Genomic DNA, 21,188 nt, shown 5'->3' on the forward strand with positions numbered 1-21,188 from the left:
GAAGATTCTAGAACTCATAAATGAGTTTAGTAAAGTCGCAGGTTATAAGATCAATGCGCAAAAATCAGTAGCATTTCTGTACACCAATAATGAGCAAGATCAGGAGGAAATCAAGAAACAAATACCATTCACAATAGTAAATAAAAAAATCAAATACTTAGGAATAAATTTAACTAAAGAGGTAAAGAACTTATACACCGAGAACTATACAAGATTGTTCAAGGAAATCAAAGAAGACCTAAATAAATGGAAGACTATTCCTTGTTCATGGATAGGAAGACTGAACATTATTAAGATGTCTATCCTACCAAAACTGATCTACACATTCAATGCAATCCCAATAAAAATCAATGCAGCCTTCTTTAAGGAACTAGAAAAACTAACTATGAAATTTATTTGGAAAGGAAAGAGACCCCGAATAGCCAAAGACATACTGAAAAAGAAAAACGAAATTGGAGGAATCACACTACCTGACTTCAAAACATACTATAAAGCCACGGTGGTGAAAACAGCATGGTATTGGCATAAGGAGAGACACATAGACCAATGGAATCGAATTGAAAGCTCTGATATAGAACCTCACATATACAACCACATAATATTCGATAAAGCCACCAAACCCTCTCAACCGGGAGAGAGTGGCCTATTCAACAAATGGTGTCTGGAGAACTGGATAGCCATATGTAGAAGAATGAAAGAGGATTACCATCTCACACCTTATACAAAGATCAACTCAAGATGGATCAAAGACCTAAATATAAGAGCCAAGACCATAAAAACCTTAGAAAACAGTGTAGGGAAACATCTACAGGACCTTGTAATAGGAAATGGATTTATGAATATCTCACCAAAAGCACGAGCAGCAAAAGAACTAATAGATAAATGGGACTTCCTCAAAATTAAAGCCTTCTGCACCTCAAAGGAGTTTGTCAAGAAAGTAAAAAGGGAGCCCACACAGTGGGAGAAAATATTTGGCAACCATATATCTGATAAGAAACTTATAACTTGCATATATAAAGAACTCCTATATCTTGAAAATAAAAAGATAAACAACCCATTTAAAAAATGGGAAAAAGACTTAAACAGACACTTCTCCGAAGAAGAAATACAAATGGCAAGAAAGCACATGAAAAAATGTTCCAAATCTCTAGCTATCAGGGAAATGCAAATCAAAACTACAATGAGATACCATCTTACACCCATAAGATTGGCAGCTATGAAAAAAACAGAAGAATACAAGTGCTGGAGAGGATGTGAAGGAAGGGGAACACTCATCCACTGCTGGTGGGAATGCAGAAGGATCCAACCATTCTGGAGGACAGTATGGCGGTTTCTCAAAAAACTAGCCATAGATTTGCCATATGACCCAGCAATACCACTGCTGGGTATATACCCAGCAGAACTGAAAACAAGAACACAAACCGATATATGTACACCAATGTTCATAGCAGCATTGTTCACTATTGCCAAAAGTTGGACTCAACCCAAATGCCCATCAACAGATGAGTGGATCAATAAAATGTGGTATATACACACAATGGAATACTACTCGGCTGTAAGAACAAGCACACTACAAACACATGTGATAACATGGATGAATCTTGAGAACCTTATGTTGAGTGAAGCAACCCAGACATTGAAGGACAAATACTACATGACCTCAATGATATGAAATAAACAAGCTGCCCTAGATAGCAAGAGACTGAACGATAGGCTTACAGGAAATCGGAGGGTGGAGGAAGGATATGAGCCGATGTCTGCAGGGGTCGAATTTAAGACGAGATGGTGGTAAGTATGAACACAAAGAAGAGATAAAAGGGGGGCAAGGGGTTGCCTTTGCTTGGGGCTTTGCGGGTTTGAGGGTGGCTGGGGAGGGACGGATGGGTAACGTTGCCCAAAAGTGGGGGGAGGGAGGGGTAGCATACGAACCAGGAGAGGGTCAGGTGTTGGTGGAGATTAAAATGCCGAGAAAATCATATCAAAATATAATAAAGAGGGTTACCTGTTCAGAATGCTCGGAGGGGAGGGTCTGATGCAGGACGGGCTCCTGGGAAATGTCTAAATGCTCATTCTGCCAGAGTGGGTGACACCATGGGGTAGAAACCCAAGTAGTGAGAGTGGGGGTGGACCCACATCCTGGGGAGGACTAATGCCATCAAACAGAGGGAACCGTATCCCTCGAGAGAAAGGGTGGCTCCCAGGGCATTGGGGCAGTTGAGTAAGTTAGGACCTGAACACTATTCCATCTATCTCTGGAAGTGGCTCCTCAGGAAACGGAGGTTGGCTATCACTGAGGACACCAAGGTGGAAGGGAAAATGGACGTTAAATGTGTGGAACCAAAGTAAATGGGGGGTAAGAGAGGAGTTTCTTGAGAGTACACAAGGATGGATATAAAACATGTAATATTACACTATAACATATAGGAGATGACAGACTGATAATGTAAACCATAATGTAAAACATAGGATAACTAAAAATGTAAAGAACTGTGTATCCTAAAGTATGCACCACAATGTAAGCACAGATGTCACCTTGTTAGAAAGCTAATGTCTCAGACTCTGTACATCACTTTAAGTAAATATGATATGAATAGGGCGTAAGAGTATCACTGTGGAAGGGAAAAGGTTTTCTGGTGGATGTGTGGGAGTGCTGTATATTATATATATACATTGCTGTGGTCTAGGACTCCTGTGAAGAAAAGCTGAATAATTAGGGGGGGGGGGGGAAAAAAAAAAGAAAAGAAAAAGATAGGATGTGGAATTTTTTCAAGTCAACATTCTTTATCTAAGTTCTTTATCTAACTTTATCCAAGTTCTTTATCTATCCTTTAAGCTCATCGCTATATGCCATTCCCTAGTAAGGGACCATGAAATTATATTGGGCTTCAAATTTCGGGGAGTTCTGGATCACAGAGTGTTTCAACAATGGCAATGGAGGGATACTGGTATGAGGTACCAATGACAGGTGATATATGGCTGACAGGGAGCTGTACAGAACATATGTCCAGGGTGCATGGTAATGTTTGGATATACTCATAGTGGCAACAATTAAAAACCACAGTAGGGGGGGTACTGGGTTCCTGGCCAGTGGTGCTCTGTCGTGGTCCCTAGGGGAGCAGCGACAGTCTCCCAGGTACAGTGGCGGGGACCGGGAGGGAGTGAGGGTTCAACAGTGAGCCCCTGATGCTAATGACTATGCTTGTGAGCTGATAAACCCAAAATAAGAACAAGGCCTAGAACAACTTTGTGCCTGGGAATTTCCTCCTGTCAGCCTTCATGTTACTCAAATGTGGCCAGTCTCGAAGCCAAACTCAGCATGTAAATGCAATGCCTTCCCCCCAGCGTGGGACATGACACCCGGGGATGAGCCTCCCTGGCAACGAGGGACCACTATCAACTACCAACTGATGATGCAACTGGAAAATGACCTTATACGGAAGGTTCAATGCGGATCAGCAGAATATCCATGTCTACATAAAATACCATGACTTTAAAATGCTGTTTGACCTAAAGTAAGGGGGAAATGGAAAGGAGAAATGAGTTTATATGGCTACGAGTTTCTAAAAAAGAGTCTGGAGGCTGGCAGAAGGTTTGCCCTCATGCACAACTGAGCAGAGTCAGAGAGACAGATAAAGCAGATACAACCCCCAGATATTGGTTCCTTTGAGGGCTAAAGAGACCCATGGGAGTTATGGTCATGGCCGATGGGGTTAACTACCAGGGCAGATGGCCCCTCTTTGGAAATGGTGTTTATGTGTGATGAATCTGGACTCAGATGGGATCTCCCTTCATAAGACTTTCATGCCAATGTGCTGGAGGTGCAGTTAATGTTGGGGTTTAAGATATATTTAGGGGATTTGAATCTCTGGACTGACAATGTGATAGCCAGATCCTGAGCCTCAACAGACTCCAGCACCTACAATCTGATTTATTGGACTTACCACACTCAGCTAAGATGGAGTTGAAGAAGGACAACCACCACACCATGGAGCCTAGAGTGATTACAACTGAAAATGGGAAGATTGCATCTAGCATCCAGGTGGAATCTGACCCTCCTCTTGACATAGAGGTGCAATGGACACAACCAATCCAATGTCCACATAGAAGAGGTGGCATTGGAATGGGAAAAGTGGACATAGTGGACGAAGGGTATGGGGAAAGGCAGGAAGAGATGAGAGGTGGAGGCGTCTTTGGGACATGGAGCTGCCCTGGATGGTACTTCAGAGGCAATCACCGGACATTGTAAATCCTCACAGGGCCCACTGGATGGAATGGAGGAGAGTATGGGCTATGATGTGAACCAATGTATATGAGGTGCAGAGGTGCCCAAAGATGTACTTACCAAATCCAATGGATGTGTCATGATGATGGGAACGAGTGTTGTTGGGGGGGGGGAGAGGGGGGGGTGGGGGGATGGGGTTGAATGGGACCTCACATATATATTTTTAATGTAATATTATTACAAAGTCAATAAAAAATAAAAAAATTTAAAAAAATGATTTCAGGGGAATGTTGAGATATAAGATCAATACACAAGAATCAATGGTGTTTCTATACACTAGTAATGTGCAATTTGAGGAGTGAATCAGGGGAAAATGCCATTTACATTAGTGACTAATAGAATCAAATATTTAGGAATAAATGTAACCAAGGATATAAAACAATTGTATTCAGAAAAGTACAATGCATTGCTAAAAGAAATTTTAAAAGACCTAAATAAGTGGAAGAACATTCCATGCTCTTGGATTGGAAGACTAAATATCATAAGATGTCAATTCTACCCAAATTATATGCAGTTTAAATGCAATCCCAAACAAAATTCCACTGGCATTTTTTAAGTAAATGGAAAACACAATTATCAAATTTATTTGGAATGGTAAGGGATCCCAAATAGCCAGAGACATCTTATAAAAGAAAAGCAAAATTGGAGGACTTTCATTCCAGACTTTAAATCACGTTCCCTAGCTACAGTAATAAAAACAGCATGGTACTAGCATAAAGCATAGACCAATGGGACCAAATCAGTGGTTCAGAAGCAGACCCTCACATCTATGTTCAAGTGATTTTTGACAAGGCTGTCAAATACACCCAGCTGAGACAGAACAGTCTATTCAACAAATGGTGCTGGGAGAACTGGATATCCATAGCCAAAAGAAAGAAAGAAGACCCTATTTCACACCTTATACAAAAATTGACACAAAATGCATCAAAGACCTAAATATAAAAGCTAGAACTATAAAGCTCTTAGAAGAAAATGCAGGAAAATATCTTCAAAGCCTGGAGGTAGGTGGGGGTTTCATAAATCTTACACCAAATGCATGAGCAATGGGAAAAAATAACATGGATAAATGGGAACTCTTCAAACTTAAACACTTTTGTGATTCAAGAGACTTATCAAGAAGGTGAAAAGGCAGCCCATTCAATAGGAGAAAATATTTGAAAATCACATATCCGATGTGTTTTATTTCCTTTCCATATAGAGAGATCATACAACTCAACAATAAAACTGCAAACAATACAATTTTTTAAAATGGGCAAAAGACTTAAGTAAACATTTCCCCAAAGAGGAAATACAAATGGCCAAAAAGCACACGAAAAATGTTCAATATACTACTTATTAGGGAAATGCAAATCAAAACAACAATGAGATATCATCTCACTGCATAGAATGGCCGTTATTAAAAAAACAGGAAGCAATAAGTGCTGAAAAGGATGTGGAGAAGTAGGAACACTCCTTCACTGTTGGTGGGAGTGGAAAATGGTGCAGCTTCTGTGGAAGACAGTTTGGCAGTTCCTCAGGAAGCTAAATATAGAACTGTCATATGATCCAGCAATTCCTCTACTAGGACTATATCCAAAAGAACTGAAAACTGTGACATGAACAGACATCTGCACACCAATGTTCATTGTGGCATTATTCCCAATCGTCAAAAGATGGAAACAACCCAAGTGTCCATCAACCAATGAAAGGATAAACAATGTGGTATATATATATATGATGGAATACTATGCTCCAGTAAGAAGAAATGAAATAAAAACTTAACAAGGATAAATCTTGAAGACATTATGGTAAGTGAAATAAGCCAGACACAAAAGGACAAATATTGCATAGTCTTGTTAATATGACCTAAATATAAAGAATAAACACACAAAGTTAAAACCAAGAGTATATTTTATTAGGAGATAAGAGGAGTGCTGCGATGGAGTACTGATACTTTAATGTATGTAGATATTTTAAATAACTTTACTGTAAAAGTGTGGAAATGGATAGAGCTGATGGTAGCACATTATAGTTAATAGCAGCTCATTTATCAATGGGATTGTGACTGAATAGGGTAGTATAGGGGTGTAAATGTCAATTGAAAGAATGCTAGAGAATAATCTAGGGACTGAATAACACAGTGATTCCAGAGGTGGTTGAGAACTGTGGTTAATTGTACAAACGCAAAAATGTCCTTCTGTGAACTAGAATGGATGTACATCACTATTGCAGGGTGGTGAGAATGTGGAGAAGCATGGGAAAAATACAATTAATGTAACATATGGGCTATAGTTAACAGCAAAACTGTAATATTCTTGCATCAATGCCAATAATAGGGGAGTGTGGGGAAATATGCCAAATGTACACTATGGATCATAGTGGTAATAGTCTGATGATATAATCTCATAATCTGTAACAAATGTTCCACAACAGTGTGGTGTGTTGGTGAAGGGGTGTTGTATGGGGATTCTATACATGTACATGTTTGTTTTGTAAGGTCACAACTTCTGTAATAAAAATGTATTTTTTAAAAACCTACCAACAAGAAAAGCTCAGGACTAAATGGTTTCACTGGTGAATTTTACTAAACATTCAAATAAGTACACCAACCCTTCTTAAGAACTATTCAAAAAAAATGAAGAAGAGGGAACACTTACTAGCTCATTCTATGAGGCCAGCATCAATTGAATACCAAAGTCAGATAAAGGTATCATAAAAAAAAGAAAATTAGAGTTCAGTATCTTTTATAAATATTAATGCAAAAAATCTTCAACAAACTCTAGCAAATTGAATCCAACAGCACATTAAAAGGATTATACACAATGACTAAGTGATATGTATCCCAGGATGCAAGGGTGGTGGTTCAACACGAAAATGAAACAGTCTAATACATGGCATTAATAGAATGAAACAACAAAAAATACATGATCATTTCAATTGCCGGAGAAAGGGCATTTAGCAAAATCCAGCACACTTTCTTGATTAAAAAACACTCAGAAAACTAGGAATAGAAAGAATAATTCTCAATATGGTGAAGAGCATATATGAAAAGCCCAAAGCTAATATCATATTTAATGGTGAAAATCTGAAAGCTTTCTTTCTAAGATCAGGAACAAGGTAAGTACACCCAATTTCACCACTGCTACTCAACATAGTACCAAAAGTTCTAGCAGAGCAATTAGAAAAGAAAAATAAATAAAAAGTATCCAAATGGTAACTGAAGAAGTAAAACTATTCCTATTTGCAAATGACATGATCCTATATATAGAAAATTCTGAAGAATCTACAAGAAAGCTACTAGTGATAATAAATGAATTCAGCAATGTGGTAAGGTACAAGATAAACACACAAAAATTAGTGGTGTTTCCATGCACAAGCAAGGAACAGTTCAGAAAAGAAATCAAGAAAACAATTCCATTTGCAATAGCAACTAAAAGAATAAAATATCTAGGAGTAAATTTAACCAGGGATGTAAAGGACTTGTACATGGAAACTACAAATAATTACTAAAAGAAATTAAAGAGGGCATAGATAAATAGAAAAAAATATTCTGTGGTCATGGATTGGAAGACTTAATATCACTAAGATGTAAATAACACCCAGAGCAATTTGCAGATTTAAAGAACTGCAATAAAAATTCAAAACCATCTTTGCAGAATGCGAAAACAAATTTTCAAATTCACATGGAAGGGCAAGGGGCCAAAATCATTTTGAAAATGAACAAAGAGGGAGGACTTTCACTTTCCCATTTCAAAACATATCTTACATATTTTTTGTCTTTATTTTTTTAATGTTACATAAAAAAAATATGAGGTCCCCATACACCCCCACTCCCCCACCCCACTCCTCCCATATCAAAAACATCTTTCATCATCATGGGATATTCATTGCATTTGGTGAATACATTTTTGAACACTGCTGCACCACATGGAGAATGGTTTACATTATAGTTTACACTTTCCCCCAGTCCACCCAGTGGGCCATGGCAGAACATACAATGTCCAGCAACTGACCTATGTATCTTTTTAAAAAGACAATTTAATTAAAAAATAAACAACAACAAAACATATTATAAAGCTACAGTAACCAAAACAGCATATACTTGCACGAGGACAGACATATCGACCAACAGAAAAGAATTGACTCCACACATCTATGGACAATTGATTTTTTTCTTTGTTTTTTCTTTGTTATTTGTCCAATTGATTTTTGACAAGGGTGCCAAGTCCACTCAATGGAGTAAGAGTAGTCTCTTCAACAAATGGTTCTAGGAAAACTGATAATCCACATGAAAAAGAATGAAAGTGGACCTCTACCTCACATAATATACAAAAATTTGCTCAAAATGGTCAGAGACCCAAATATAAGAGATAAAACTAAAATTCTTAGAAGAAAATAGGGAAATTTCATCAAGACCCTGTATTAGGCAATGAATTCTTAGGTTTTACACCACAAGCACAAGCAACAAAGGAAATTACTGTTTGACCTGGCAATCCCTCTTCTTTTTTTTTTTCTTATATTTTAAAAAAAATTTTTGTCTTTATTTTTTTAATATTACATTAAAAAAATATGAGGTCCCCATATACCCCCCACCCCCCTCACCCTACTCCTCCCCCCATAGCAACAATCTCATCCATCATCATGAGACATTCATTGCATTTGGTGAATACATCTCTGAGCACCACTGCACCTCGTGGTCAGTGGTCCACATCATAGCCCACACTCTCCCACATTCCACCCAGTGGGCCATGGGAGGACATACAATGTCCGGTAACTGCCCCTGCAGCATCACCCAGGACAACTCCAAGTCCCGAAAATGCCTCCACATCTCATCTCTTCCTCCCATTCCCCACACCCAGCAGCCACCATGGCCACTTTCTCCACACCAATGCCACATTTTCTTCTATTACTAATCATTATAGTTCATGAATAGAATATCAGTAAGTCCACTCTAATCCTTACTCTATTCCACCATCCTGTGGACCTTGGAATGGTTGTGTCCACTCCACATCTATATCAAGAGAGGGCTTAGATTTCACATGGATGCTGGATGCAATCCTCCTGCTGTCAGTTGTAGGCACTCTAGGCTCCATGGTGTGGTGTTTGACCTTCAACTCCATGTTAGCTGAGTAGGGTAAGTCCAATAAATCAGAGTGTAAGAGCGGAAGATTGTTGAGGCTCAGGGCCTGGCTATCATATGGTCAGTCCTGAGATTCAGATCCCCTGGGTATATATTAAACCCCAGCACCAACTATAGTTCTGGTAAAAGTAACAGGAGAGGCTTGTGAAAAAAGAATGCCTCTTCTTGATATATACTCCCAAAAGACTGAAAGCAAGGACTTGAACAGATATAGCTACACCAACGTTTATAGCAACATTATTCACAATAGCCAAAAGATGGACACAACGCAAGGGTCCATCAACAGTCGAATGGATAAACAAAACATGGCACATATTCACAATGGGGTATTATTTAGTTGTAAAAAAGAATGACATTCTAATGCATGCAACAACATAGTTGAACCTTGAATACATCATATTGTGTGAAATAAGCCAGACACGAAAAAGACAAATAATGTACGATCTCTCATATAAAATACCTAAAAGAAGAAAATTTCATAGAGACATATATATAACCAGCGGACAGGGGACAGGTATAAGAGGGAGTTATTGCTTAATGGGTGCAGAGTTTCTCTTTAGGGTGGTAAAAACTTTGGGGAAATGGACATTGGTGATGGTAACAAAGTATTGTGAATATAATTGATATTACTGAATTGTATGCTTGAAAGTTGTTAATATGGGAAATTTTGAGCTGTATATACATTATTACATAAAAATAGATAAACTGGACTTCATCAAAAATGAAAACTTTTGTGTATCAAAGAACATTATCAATGGTGGCTGATATGGGTATGGGGAATAGCAGGAAGAGATGAGATGTGGAGGCGCCTTTGGGACTTAGAGTTGCCCTGGATGGTGCTGCAGAGGCAATCACCAGACATTGTAAATCCTCCCAGGGCCCACTGGATGGAATGTGGGAGAGTATGGGCCATGATGTGGACCATTGACCATGAGATGCAGAGATGCCCAGAGATGTACTTACCAAATGCAATGGATGTGTCATGATGATGGGAGTGAGTGTTGCTGGGGGGGGAGTGGTGGGGTGGTGGTGGTGGGGTTGAATGGGACCTCATATTGTTTTTTTAATGTAATATTTTTACAAAATCAATTAAAAAATAATAAAATAAAATAAAATGGAAAAAAATAACAGAAGGGGGAAAAAAAAACAAAGAACATTATCAAGAAAGTGAAAAGACAACCAACATAATGGGAGAAATATTTGGAAACCATATATCTGATAAGGGTATAATATCCAGAAGATATAAAGAATTGCTACAACTCAACAACAAATAGACAAACTACCCAATTAAAAGATAGACAAAAAACTTGAATAGACTTTTCTCCAAAGAAATACAAACTGGCAATAAGCTCATGAAAAGTTACTGAACATCATTAGCCATTAGGGAAATGCTAATCAAAGCTGCAATGAGACACTACCTCACATTTTAAAAATGAAAAATAACAAGTTTTGGGGAGGATGCAGAGAAATAACAACACTTGTCCATTGTTGAAGGGCATGTAAAATGATACAGCCACTGTGGAAAAGAGTTTGGTGGCTCCTCAAAATGTTAGACAGAATTACCATATCATCCAGCAATCCCACTTCTAGGTATGTACCCAGAAGAACTGAAAGCAGGGACTTGAACAGACACTTGTACACCAGTGTCAGAGCAGAATTATTCACAATATCCAAAAAGTAGAAATAATTTGTTTCCATCAACTGATGAGTGAATAAAGAGAATGTGATATATACATACAATGGAATGTGATATATACATACAATGGAATGTTATTCAGCCATAAAAAGGAATGAAGTTCTGATACATGCTACAACATGGATGAGACTTGAGGACATCATGTTGAGTGAAATAAGCCAGATACCAAAAGGAGAGATGTTGTATGATTCCACTTACATGAACTAATTAGAATATACAAATTCATAGGGACAGAAATTAGAGTAGACATTACCAGGAGCTGGGGCCGGGGGCAGGGGAATGGGGAGTTAATGCATAATGAGTGCAGGATCTCTGTTTAGTATGATGGAAACGTTTGGTAATGGATGGTAGTGATGGTTAGCACAACATTGTGAATGGAATTAATGGCACTGAATTGTATGTCTGGAAATAGTTGAAATGGGAAATTTTATTTTGTATATATGTTACCACAATTTTAAAAATAGACACTAAAAAGACAATGGTAATTAAATACAATACATGATCCTGGACTGTATCTAATAATGGAGGAGAAAATGCCCAAAAGCACATTATTGGAACAATTGAAAAAATTGGAATATAGACTATATGCTTTTATGGCAATATTAAATTTCTTGAACTTGATAGCTGTACTTAATGTGGTTATGTCAGTGACTATCCTTGTTCTTAGGAAATGTACATGAAAGTATCAAATGGTAAAAGAGTATGATGTATGCAAACTATTCTTAAATGTTTAGAAAATAGATGATAAATAGTAGATATAGAGATGACAGGCAGATAGATACATAGATTGGTAGTTAGAATGATATAATAAATATGGCAAAATATTGAAAATTGATAAATCTGGGTATCTGGGTAGGGGATATATTAGAATTCTCTATTATTTTTGCATTATGCTTGCCACTTTCCTGTAAATTTAAAATTATTTCAAAATAAATTTTTAAAAAACATAGTAGGCAATAGTATGATGAGCAACAGGATAGTCTCTTAGCCCCAAAGTATCTTCCCACAACATTATGTATTAATAAGAAAAAACAGGAACTTAAAATGCACAAAGGAGGTGGACTCCATTTCAACCATCTCAAATGATCTAAAGGTAATGTCACAAGTAATGAGACATATTGACATTGTTTCCCCCAATGGGATGCTGTGACAGGGCACATATCTTCTGTGGTATACTTGCCGTGGTCATTTGAAGCTATATGTACCCCAGAAAAACATGTTCTTAAGTTTAATCCATTCCTGTGAGTGTGTGCCCATTGTAAATAGGACCTTTTGATAAGATTACTTTAGTTAAGTGTGACACACCTCATTCATGATGGTTCTTCATCCTGTTACTTATAAAGGAGTCCTTTATAAGAGAATGAAATTCAGGGAGGCAGATGTGGCTCAACTGATGAAGCATCCACCTATCACATAGGAGGTCTAGGATTCGATCCCCAGGGCCTCCTGGCCCATGTGGTGAGCTGGCCCACATACAGTGCTGCCATTCACACGGAGTGCCATGCCATGCAGGGGTGCCCCTTTTGTAGGGGTGCCCCACAGGCAAAGAGTGCACCCCACAAGATGAGCTGCATTGTGTGAAAAGTGCAGCCCACCCAGGAGTGGTGTTACACACACAGAGAGCTGGCAGAGCAGGTTGATGCAACAAAAAGAGACACAGATTCCTGGTACCACCTGACAAGAATGCAAGTGAACATAGAAGAACACACAGTGAATGGACACAGAAAGCAGACAATGACAGAGTGCGGGGAGGGGAGAGAAATACGTAAAATAAATCTTAAAAAAAAAGAATGGAATTCAGACAAAGCCATGGAAGCAAGATGCTGAAAGTAAGAAAACGGAGAAGAAAAGGGAAAGACCAGCAGATACTACCATACACTTTGCCATGTGACAGAGGAGCCAAGGATTGCTGGCAGCCAGTCTTTGGGGAGAAAGCTTTGCCTTGATGTTGCCTTGATTTGGGCGTTTTGCTGGCCTCAAATCCATGAGCAGATAAATCCCACTATTTAAGCCAATTCATTTCATGGTATTTGCTGGGGCAGACTAAGAAACTAAACGCTTGCTAAAAATTAATAGAATTTAAGCATGAGGATACTGTACAAAATAATTGGTCGATAATCTTCAGAAGTCTCAAGGTCGTGAAAGATAAAGACTGACAGAAGGGAAAATGCCATGTGACAAGGCAGAAAACACCATGAATTGCTGGCAAGCCACCGCCAGAAGCCAGGAGAGAGGCTTGGAACAGATTCTTCCCTAGAGCTAGGAGAGCAACTCACTTGCTTTAATCAGGTCCTCTTCCCTGCCTTGTCAAAGGTCACCAATGACTTGCTACTTGCCAAATCCAATGGGCTCTTTTCAGATATTATCTTACTTGACTTCTGCACAGCATTTGATGGAAATGACCATTTATTTCTTGAAACTTTTTGTTCCCTCTCTTGACCTCTGTGATGCCTAATCTCTGAGGATTCTTCCCATACATCTGTGACTTTTGCTTCTAGTCTCGATCCTTAGTTTCTTTCCTTCTGCCTCTCTTAAATCTTGCTTCGCAGGGTCCTTTCTTTGGCCTACTGCTTTCCCAGTTTGCATGTTCTTCCTTATTCATCTCATCTATTCCCATGGTTTCAACTACTACCTTTGGACTGAAAATCTTAAATTTATATATCCTGCTCAAATCTCCCGTGGGCCAATATATTCTTTCTGATGGCATGTATGCACCTGGATGTCTGAAATGCATTTCAAAGTCAATATATTTAAATGTGAAATCATTTTTCCCCAAAACTTGTTCTACCTTTTCTGTTTTATTGGACATCATCCACCACTCACCCAAGTGTGGACCTTGGGATCCATCTTACATTGTCCCATTCTTGCATCCTTCAGATTGAATCAGCTGCTAAATACTGCCATGTGTGCCTAATAATTTTTTTTCCAGTTTTTTCCTCTCCAACTCTTTTTCCACAGCTTCATCACAGTTTGCACAGGTGCCTCCTAACTTGTCTCTGTCTGAAGAGCCAGAGACAGCTTTTTTGTGGGCAACCCAGAATATCACCTTCTCTGTGTAAACTCCATCATTGGCCCTTCAACGCTGGCAGGAAATACTTATGAAGCCCTTGGACATCTTAGTCTGTCATTCTTACAGTCTGTTCCTCTGACCCAGACCTGTGCTATCCCTGAAATTCATCCACCTAACTACTTCCAGTACAGTGGTGCCTTTGCACATGCTTTTCCTTCTGCCTCGAATACACACTCTCTCTTCCAAGATTCAGACAGTATTTGAAGTCTTCCCTGATCAGTGACCTTCCCCACCTCCTTCTGCCCTAAGTAAAGTTAATCTTTTCTTTCTCTTTATTCCCATAGTTCCCTAAACATACCTCTCTTATAGTGATGCCCATTCTTGGACAGACAGACTGACAGAAATTCAGGAGTAAGGAGCTATGTGACTTGAGCATCTAGGCAGCAGCCTTGAGCTCTAGGGCATTTCTTTCCTTCCTAGAACTGTGCGTGTGTGCATGTGTGTAAATGGGGTGCTCCTGGGATTCCATCTCTGCTCAAAAAACCCCTTCCCAGGATCCAGGATTGAGAACACAAGGCTAACAGGATGGCATAGGGATCTGTCTGTACATCCGGGTGTGCAATAAGGCCAGGAGCTATGGAGTGGCTCAGAAGCACCTGGCTCAGGGAAGGACTTTGTTGGGATTACCAGCCTTGGTCTCAGAGTCACCTCACTGTTTTTCTCTCCCCTTCTTTTTTTCTTTCTCCACCAATCCCAAAGCTGCAAGAATCACCTGGTGTGGGGGGCTAAGGGCAAAGCTGAGTGTGTGCTGTAGTCTGAATTTCCCTGGTAGTTGTAACTGAAGAGTTCTAGCATTGGATTTGTCTTTAGAATTGGAAATGAAGAAGTGGTCATGTTAACCTTTTGCAGCTGCCTTTTGCTTTAAACAAGTGTCTCTAATTGAAGGAGCAAACTGATTCACGTACTGACACACGTATCTGCCAGTATCCAAGTATATGTACATTTTCCCACACAGTTTCTACATGTGCAAGATCCTCTCTCTCCCCCATCTCTCCTTCTCCTTCTTCTTCTTCCTGGGAATGCCTTGTATGCCTAGATGCAAAAATATTCCTTTGGGTTTGTGTAAAAACTTTCCTTTTTTCTTTATATATACATTTTCTGTTTTGAGTCATGCAGTAGGAGGAAGAAAAAGATTACAGCTGGTTTCCTCCAGCTAACCATGGCTAGTGCCTCTGAATCCCAGCTGCAGATTCATAATTATTACCGTACCAAAGCCAATGTTGTGCCCTGGGGCTAGTTCACCTCACACACAAGGAGGTAGGATCTCTGCTACAACCTGCTGCTCATTGCTCCAGAATTAGAGGCTTAAGCCACAGCCAAACCCTCCTGAGCTTTGTTCTTCTTTGGCCCATGACCCATTTCCCCTTGGTTCAGACACTATGGGGAAGAAGCTTAAGGAGTCCTAGTGCTTGCCCCAGAGCCCCAAGACGTCAGCCACATGCCCAGCTGAACCTCCCTAACTGCCCTCTCTCTGCTTTGTGGTTGCCCATTCACTCTTGAGGATTCTGAAGCCGAGGAAGTGAGGACCAAGTGTCCTTTGTATCCTGTGCTGGTATATTTTTGTTTGTTTTAGTAATTCTGCATTTATTATAAAATGTATTAGAAAAGACGGAAATAGTTCATCAAATCCACAGTTTTACAAATGACAGAAGAATGTTTAAGGTTGATTTAAAGAAAGACGTTAAATTATCATACAGGCGATGCTTGATATGATAAAAGTCACCAAGAGGGTATAATAATGAGTGAAGTTTGTGATACATTGCTCTAGGCATTGGAGTCATTGAAAAGTGTAATCAGGGGAGTAAGATTATATGATAAAAGAGATGGCAGTTTAAAGATTAAAAAAAAGATTATATGATATACCAAAGTTTAGAATGGGAGGCACCAGAAGTGAGAGGAGACAGGTTGGTAGGGATTGTAATAATGCAAAAGGGAAGAATGAGGCTCTGAGGTGGTGTTGGAAATGGAGATGAGTGGAGAAGTGAGAGCAATATTTCATAGGTGAAATCAAAGTAATTGGTGATTAATTGGATATATAAGTTAAGGGACAAAGGAGTCAAGGGTTACTCTGAGAGTTTGAGCTTCAGCAGCTGAATGAATGGTGATTAAAAGATACAGTATGCAAAAAGAATCTAGTTTGGGAGGCAATATGATGAATTTGGTTGTGATTTACTGATTTCAAAGTATCTGCATGACACTCATGTGGCAATTACCATAGGTTCAACAATATATGTTAGGAACTCTGGCTATTGATGGAGATACTAACCTAAAAGTCATCAGTAATGGTTGAAATCATGGGAGCAGATGAGATTACACTAGGAAGTGCTGTAGACTAAGGAGAAAAGAGGGCTAAGGGTGACATCCATGGATTACCAATATTCAAGGAATTGGCAGAAAAAGAATTACCTGGAAATGCAACAGAGAAGGGATATTCCAAGATGTAGGGGGATTTGAAATACTGTAGAAATTGAATAATAGAGTTTCTAGTCAAGAAATATTAGATTCTACATAGAGTTCGAATAAGACATCCAAAAAGAGGTCATTGAATTTGACAATTGATACGTTACAATCATTTCTAAGAAGTTCTGGGTTAAGGAAGAAGCTGCTTTCAGAAATTTGGGGATTAAATGGGAGATGAGGAAATGGGTTTGAGGTAAAAAATGCTTTTACAAAGGGTTGCATGAAAATGCTATTCCATAATGCTGGTAGAAAAAGAAATATATTGGATTGAACAGGGACAAAGTTAAATGAATGATGATTGAGCAGAAGTGAGGACAAGAAGACAGCTATATGGAAATGGACTTGGCCCAGTGGTTAGGGCATCTGTCTACCACATGGGAGGTCCGCGGTTCAAACCCCAGACCTCCTTGGCCCATATGGAGCTGGCCCACGCTCAGTGCTGATGTGCACAAGGAGTACCCTGCCACGCAGGGCTGTCCCCCACATAAGGAAGCCCCACAAGCAAGGAGTGCACCCCGTAAGGAGAGCCACCCAGCGCGAAAGAAAGTGCAGCCTGCCCAAGAATGGCGCCACACACACAGAGAGCTGACACAGCAAGATGACACAACAAAAAGAGACACAGATTCCCATGCCGCTGACAACAACAGAAGCAGACAAAGAAACAAGACGCAGCAAATAGACACAGAGAACAGACAACCGGGGTGGGGGGGAGGGGAGAGAAATAAATAAAATAAAAATAAGTAAAAAAGAAGAGAGCTATACCATCAAACCACTTATGTGGTAAAGAGTAGGAGAGGATGAAAATCAGTAGTGCAGGGTTAGCCTTGGAAAGTTAGAGTTAATTAATAGTAACTCTCTTACCTGGTTTATAGATGACCACATTTTCACTTGTTGAGTTACTGGCTGTTCTCTACGTGGCTGTTTACTGACTGACTTGTGTCTGCGACGGTTTGCTCGGTCGGTAGAGGTGGGGTCTGGCTGCGGACGAGGGGTCGGTCCAGCTCTGGACGAGGGGTCGGTCCCACTTGGGACGAGGGGTCGGTACGGCAGCAGACGAGGGGTCGGTCTCACAGGGGTTGCGCGGTTCGGCTGACGGGGCCGCCCGGCGAAGCCGGCGATGAAGGGGTCGCCCGGAGAAGCAGGCGACGAACTGGGGACAAGGGAGGCCAGGCCCTTGTCGGGGGCTCTCAGGACTGGAGGGCGCACGGCAGAAGAACTACCGCGGAGACAAGGTAAACACGCAAGTCCACTTTATTGAGGGAGAGGCAACAGTTTTATAGGGGCTGGGGGAGGCTGATTGGTCGAAGCCACGCCCTGTTCTGATTGGTTGCTGGAGAAAGGTCAGTGGGCGGTACTGGATGGGGGAGGGGTGGTGATTAGGGATTGGCTGTTGCTGTTGCTGGGGGAAGGGGCAGGGTTTAGGGATTGGTGGCTGCTGTTGCTGGGGGAAGTGGCAGGGTTTAGGGATTAGTGGCTGCTGTTGCTGAGGTGGAGGGCAGACTTGAGTTTCCCGCCCAAGCCTGGCTGTGCTGCTGTCGGGGGGAGGGAAAAGGGCAGACTGGATTTTTCCACCCACGCCTGGCTGTTGCTGCTGTCGGGGGAGGGGAAAAGGGCAGACTGGAATCCTCCGCCCTGCGCCTGCGCAGGGAGAAAGAAGAAGAAGGGTGCCGCCCCACAAGGCATCGTGTGGCGCCATCCGGGAGGAGGGGCGGCCGCGGAAGCATGGCTGCCGAGAAGGGGAGACCCGAGGGCACTCTGCGCCCATGCCGAGCTTCCTTTAGGGGTGGCGGTGGGCCTGACCAACCACCCTATTATGGGGGCAGCGGAATCAGGCCTACCGCGGCCGCTCCCCCGCCAGGCCAGCAAACCACACTTCAACCCGAGGGGTGACCGCAGTGTCATATTTAAAAAATTTTTATTCTTGTAACATATATATGATCTAACATTTTCCCTTTTAACCATACTCACATATAAAATTCAGTACTGTTATTTTAAAAAAATGATGTGTTGGGGGTGGGGAGTGGTTATATGGGAACCTCTTATGTTTTTTGTTTTTTTATATTGTAGGATTTCTTAATATATTCTGGATAGTAAACCCTTATTGGATAATGGTTTCCAAATATTTTCTCCCATTGAGTAGGTGTTTTTCACTTTCATGATAAAGTCTTTTGATGCACAAAAGTTTTTAGTTTCGATATTATCTCTTTTTTTCTTCTTCCTTAATTTCTTTTAAACATTACATTAAAAAAATATGAGGCCTCCATATACCCCCACCCCACCCACGCCACCCCTCCCACATCAACAAACTCTTCCATCATTGTGGCACATCCACTGCACCCGGTGAATACATTCTAGAGAACAGCTGCAGCACTGATATTATCTCTTGACCTGTTTCTTTTATTTTGTTGCTTGTGCTTTGGGTTTAAAGTCTAAGAAACCGTTGCCTAACACAAGATCCTGAAGTTGCTTCCCTACATTTTCTTCTAGGAATTTTTTAGTCTTGGTTCTTATATTTAGAACTTTGATACGTTTTCAGTTAATTTTTGTATATGCTGTAAGATAGGGGGCCTCATTCTTTCTGTTGTATATGGATATCCAGTTCTTCTAGTACCATTTTTGAAGAGACTATTTTTTCCCAATTGAGTGGACTTGGCAGCCTTATCAAAAATCAATTAGCTATAAATGCTAAGGTCTATTTCTGACGTCTCAATTCAATTTAATTGTTCTATATATCTATCCCTGTGCCAGTAACATGCTGTTTTGGTCACTGTAGCTTTGTGATAAGCTTTAAATTCAGGAAGTGTGAGTCCTCCAAATTCATTCTTCTTTTTCAAGATGTTTTTGGCTACTCAAGGTCCTTTACCCTTCCAAATAAATTTGATAATTGGCTTTTCCATTTCTGAACAGTAGGCTGTTGGAAGTTTGATAGGTGTTATGTTGAATCTCTAAATCACGTCGGGTAGAATTGACATCTGAGCAATATTTAGTCTTCAATCCATGAACATGGAATGACTTTTCATTTATTTAGATCTTTGATTTATTTTAGCAAAGATTTGTCATTTTCCATGTGTACTTTACATCTTTGGTTTATTTTATCCCTAGCTAACTCTACACTGTGGCTGCTGGAACCAGGCTGGGGGCCCTCCTGGCGGTGAACAGAGCCCAGTTGGGCCGACTGGGAGCGGTCTTGGTTTGTGGGTTTTCTGAAGAATGTTCAGGATAGTCTTGGCCTTTCATTTTGGTGCTGAGCTATATCATCTCATCACAGACCCTTAAGGCTTTCCCAGTCAGGGAGGATTCCGACACCCAGCTCTGAGGTGGAGTTGATGAGGAATTTATTTAATTTGGAAGAGCAGAAACAGCATGTGATCCTTTAGAGCACAGGCACCACACCCAGCTTTCTTTCCCATGTAGCAGTCAGGGGCGGGGCTGTTGCTGGAAGGAACAGGCCCGCTGGCTCAGGTCCTCTGCCACCTGCTCCTGAGCACCCCCAAATGACCTTCCCACCTCATATCCTTGGGATGGCCAGGTGCCAGTTCCAGGGAGTCTATGACAACCTTAATGATTATTAAGGAACACTGTCAGTTTTATGAACATACGTTCAAGCTAAGATCTACTTTGGAAGGAAAGGATTGGAACAGCATGTAGCAAGGCTGTTAATTAATATAGAGACCTTATTTGGATGGAAATAACACATCTGTTAAATGGAATACCTCAACTCTATGTTGTTTTTTTAGAGAGAAATAATAGTTTTAAGTTTTTGTTTTTTGTTTTAACCTTATTACTGAAAGCAAATACCAAAGGCTGATGTCTGTGTATGGGGCAAAGTGTAAGTTTGATACATTTTTCAATGTTTTTTTTTCTTTTTACCAGCTATTTTGCATTTAAAATTGAAAATTGTAAGTGTTTGAAATAAATAATTTCTAAAAGTAAAAAAAAATATCCCTAGATATTTGATTCTTTTATTTGCTATTGTTAATAGAAATTTTTCTTGATTTCCTCCTCAGATTGCTTATTACTAGTTTATAGAGACCCTATTGATTTTGGGGTGTTGATCTTGTACCCAGCCACTTTGGTGAATTTGCATCTTTGCTCTAGAATTCTTGTTGTAGATTTTTCATGTCTTTTTATAATAGGACCATGTCATGTACAAATGAAAATTTTGCTTCTTCCTTCTAATTTAGAGGCCTTTTATTTCTTTTTCTTGCCTAATTGCTGTAGCTAAAACTTCCAGTACAATGCTGAACCACAGTGGTGACAGTGAGAATCCTTGTCTTATTCCTGATCTTAGCTTTCAGACTTTCACAACTGAGTTGGTGTTATCAGTGAGTTTTTCAAATATGTCCTTTATCATGTTAAGGAAGTTTCCTTCTATTCATATTTTTCTAAATGTTTTTATGGAGAAAAGATACTGAATTTTGTAGAATGCCTTCTCTACATTAACTGAGATGATCATGTGGTTTTTCCCTTTGTTTTGTTAATATGGTGTATTACATTAATTGATTTTCTTATATTGAACCCCCTTGCATACCTGGAATAAAACCCGCTTGATCATGATGTT

This window comes from Dasypus novemcinctus, chromosome X (assembly GCF_030445035.2).
Source record: "Dasypus novemcinctus isolate mDasNov1 chromosome X, mDasNov1.1.hap2, whole genome shotgun sequence".
Classification (NCBI taxonomy): Eukaryota; Metazoa; Chordata; class Mammalia; order Cingulata; family Dasypodidae; genus Dasypus; species Dasypus novemcinctus.